Raw genomic sequence first — 3995 nt, 5'->3', positions numbered from 1 at the left:
CCAGAAGGAAATACATGGTTACCCTAAATGGCAGAAATAAGATTTCCCAGAGCGGAAAGAGAGAGATGACATTCAACAAACAATGAATATTTATTGAGTGCCTATTTTGTGCCAGGCACAGTTATAGAACACCCCTAAAAGAAAACAAGGACAGGCAGAGATGAAAATTCTGAGGGGGGTGGGACTGGCAGTGGAGAAAGAAGATGGAAGGAACTGGGAAACCTGGGTGACAGAGTATGGCCTCAGGCCTCCTCTTTAGACTCCTCACTGAAATCCTCCTCCTTTTCTGGGGTGGCATCCTAGTAACTCTGGTACTCAGAGATGAGGCTGTTCATGTTGCTCTCAGCGTCTGTGAACTCCATCACGTCCATGTACCAATGGAGGAAGTCCTTCTGATGGAACACAACAGCCAGCTATTCTGAGATGCGCTTGAACACCTCCTGGATAGCTGTGCTGTTGCTGGTGAAGGTGACTGCCATCTTCAGCAATAAGGCGGGATGTCACAGACAGCTGTCTTGACATTGTTGAGGATCCATTCCACCAAATAGCTGCTATCCTTGTTTTGCACACTGAGCATCTGCTCTTCCACCTCCTTCACAAACATCTGCCCATGGAATACAGCAGCCATGGTGAGGTATCGGCCTTGGTGGGGTCACAGGCAGCTATAATGTTTTCGGCATCAAATACCTGCTGGGTGAGTTCGGGTACAGTGAGGGCCAGGTACTGCTGGCTTTCATGGCCAGTTAGACAGGAAAAGCGAGGCATGAAGAAGTGGAGACATGGGAAGAGCACCATGTTGACTGGCAACTTGTGGAGGTCAGTATTGAGCTGGGCAGGGAAGCTAAGGCAGGTGGTGACACCACTCATGGTGGCTGAGAGAAGGTGGTTCAGGTTCCCATGGGTTGGCATGGTCATCTTGAGGGTGCGGAAGCAGATGTCATAAAGGGCCTCATTATCAATGCGGTAGGTATCATCAGAATTCTCTACCAATAGATGGCCAGATTGGGTGGTGGTGTAGAGCTCAACCACAGTGTCAGACACTTGGGGTGAAGGTACCACACTGAAGGTGTTGATGATGAAGTCAGGATATTCTTCACAAATCTTGCTGATGAGCAAGGTGCCCGTTCCAGAGCCTGTGCTCGTGGGTCAGCTGGAAGCCCTGCAGGCAGTCACAGCTGTCAGCCTCCTTCTGCACCACATCCAGGACTGAGTCAAACAACTAAACATTCCCTGAATAGCAAATAGAGTCCATGGTCCTGGGTTCTAGATCCACCAAGATGACAGGAGGAGCATCGTTCCCACCTGTGGCTTCACTGTAATATACGGAGCTGCAATCCAGCTGCAGGTTTCGCTCCCCATGGTAGATGCTGGTGAGGTCCATGCCATGTTCATACTGATCACCTCCCAGAACTTGGTTGCCACAGTCATTGTCCTGGACCTGCACCATTTCCCTCATGGTTCAAATTAAAACTTTTTGCTCAACTCAAAGTGTGTATGGGCAAGAAAATAGGTAATATTTTTCTCTGCTGCTGATCACACGCTTCTAGAGTGGGATATGCTCCCAAAGCTAGAGCAGTGAGGTCTGAGTGCAGGTCAGGAAGGTTCTGAGAGGGAGAAAGGGGAGGGCTGAGCGAGGCTGGAGGGAAGGAAGGCAGAGTGGTGTGTGTGTGTGTGTGTGTGTGTGTGTGTGTGTGTGTGTGTGTGCGCGCGCCAGCTGGGAGTGGGAGAAGGGCCTGCGCCAAGCTCTGGCAACTTGAAAGAACTTATCTCTCTGTGTGTCTCTCTGTGTCCTTGTCTCTCTCTGTGTGTCTCTGTCCCTCTCTCTCTTTCTATTTTTTCAATCTCTTTTTTTCTTTATTTTATTTTATGTTTTAAAATCACCATTTAACCCCCTATATACTCTTCTACCTCCATACCCACCCCCTTCACCACTACCCCAATTCCCTTCCCAATCACCACACTGTTGTTGGTGTCCATGAGTTTTTTCTCTCTCCCTCTCTCTTTTTTTCTCAATCCTTCCACCTCCATGATCAACCTCCCAAACCCAGAACTGCCAGCCTGCTCTCTCTGAATCTGTCTCTGTTTGGCTTGTTAGTTCAGTCTGTTCATTGAATTCCACATATGAGTGAAATCATATGGCACTTGTCTTTGTCTGACTGGCTTATTTTATTTAACATAATTCACTCCAGACCCATCCATGCTGTCACAAAGGGTAAAGTATTATTATTATTATTATTATTATTATTATTATTATTATTATTATTATTTTACAGCAGAGTAGTATTCCATTCTATAAGTATATCATAGCTGTTTTATCCACTCATCTACTGATGGATACTTGAGCTGCTTCCAAATCTTGGCTATTGTAAATAACACTGCAATGAAAGAACTGATCTTTTAATTACCAACTGACCCTGAATCAGTACAGTGCTTTATTTTTTCAATATCATTTGGATTTTGAAACAATAAACAGGTTTCCTTTTTTTCAAAATTCCTTAGCCCAAAATGCTCTGTGGTACACTATAGGTAGAGAATGTTTATCACTGTTATTTTGTGTCTATTTAATAGCAAGCTCACAAACAGAACATCTGCCCATGAGCATGATGCTGATTCCAGCATCAGCTGTTATTGCAAATTGAGTGGAGCAGAAATGGGAGTGCTTAGTGTGAGGGTGGCAACTAGGCCAGGCATGGCACAGCTGGGGCTCTTTCCACCCCTACTTAGTCATGGATCATCTGTCCTCAAGCAATGCCAAAGGCTAAATTTAGTGGTGCTGGGTGTGGTATTGGGAGCCCCAGGATTCAGTATTGGAATTCATTTTATGCAGTGTTGAGCAAGTTTAAAATGATGCTTTAAAATTATTGCATCTATAATGAAGGGGAGATGGAAGAAAGAAGCAAAGCTCTATTACTTTGTTCACATGCCATGATAATTTATTTAAGGGAGCATTAATAAAAAAAACAACAGTTTTGTGCTGGCCATAGTGCCAAGTGCTCAAATTAGAGATTCAATATATAGTTATCTGTCCATGGAAGGTTAGAGAATATCAGGTATAAGAGATTTATAAAAATTTATAATTAAAAACAACAACCAGAAGTATAGTGACAAATACAAGTACATAGGAAGGAGTATCTGACTCTGCATGGGAAAGCCCCATAGCTTGAAAACATTTGAGCTGAATGTGAAGCATTGAAAGAGTTCTTAGGTTCGTAGGTGGAGGGGAAGAAGAGCAGGCATTCTAAGCATAAGTAACATTAGCAAAGGCATATAGGGCATAAAAGTATAGGGCATGTTCAGAAAATAGAGTGCTTATTGTTTATGTAGATTGAATTCTTGGAATTCTTAAGGACTCTGAAAGACATTTTGGAAGTAAGATCCATAACAGTTGGCAAGCAATTGACTTAGAATGAGTGGGAGGAGAGATCTCTTAGATTTTTAAAAATTTTGTGCAATTCCACCAGCATCTTATACAGTTATGAAGGATCAAATTCCCTAGACATCTGACTTTGAATTACTTCGAAGGAATCCTAAGCAGTACCTTGAAAAACACAGGAATGTCTTGCTTTATTATTATTATACCAACTCCAAGAATGTAAGGAAAACACATAGTGTTTAAATTGTATTGATGGGGAAGCTGTGGTACAATTAGTACTTTACTCAAGGTCTCATAAAAAAAGAATTAGAGTTTGGATTAGAACTCAGATATCTTAACCCAGAGATTTTGCATGTAATTCCAAAACCAGGCTCCATTACTTATTTACTTGGCATGATGAAATACATAGGTATATATTACAATAGGAAGGTTGCTTGGGGTTTGTATGGATAAAATATAAGGGAATAAAACCTAAGAAGGTAAGTGTAATTTACAAAATAGTGAGCTTGGAAATTAAGACTCAAATTGGTTTAGAGAAAATAAAGGCACCAGAGTTCAACTATGAACAAGCTTTGTGTAAGCTTAATGCATCTTCTCACAGCTACTGGCCCCCGGCAGTGAC

The 3995-nt window shown here is 42.6% G+C and overlaps 1 pseudogene; it reads right to left on the bottom strand.

The window, feature by feature from the left end:
- Positions 1-242: 242 nt before the first annotated feature.
- LOC132229249 (tubulin beta chain-like) lies at positions 243-1518 on the bottom strand (annotated as a pseudogene).
- Between the last annotated feature and the right edge of the window lie 2477 nt (positions 1519-3995).

The sequence above is a fragment of the Myotis daubentonii genome, chromosome 3 (genome assembly GCF_963259705.1).
Source record: "Myotis daubentonii chromosome 3, mMyoDau2.1, whole genome shotgun sequence".
Taxonomy (NCBI): Eukaryota; Metazoa; Chordata; class Mammalia; order Chiroptera; family Vespertilionidae; genus Myotis; species Myotis daubentonii.
The sequence above is the reverse complement of the archived record's forward strand: the minus strand, read 5'-3'. Positions and strand labels throughout refer to the sequence as shown.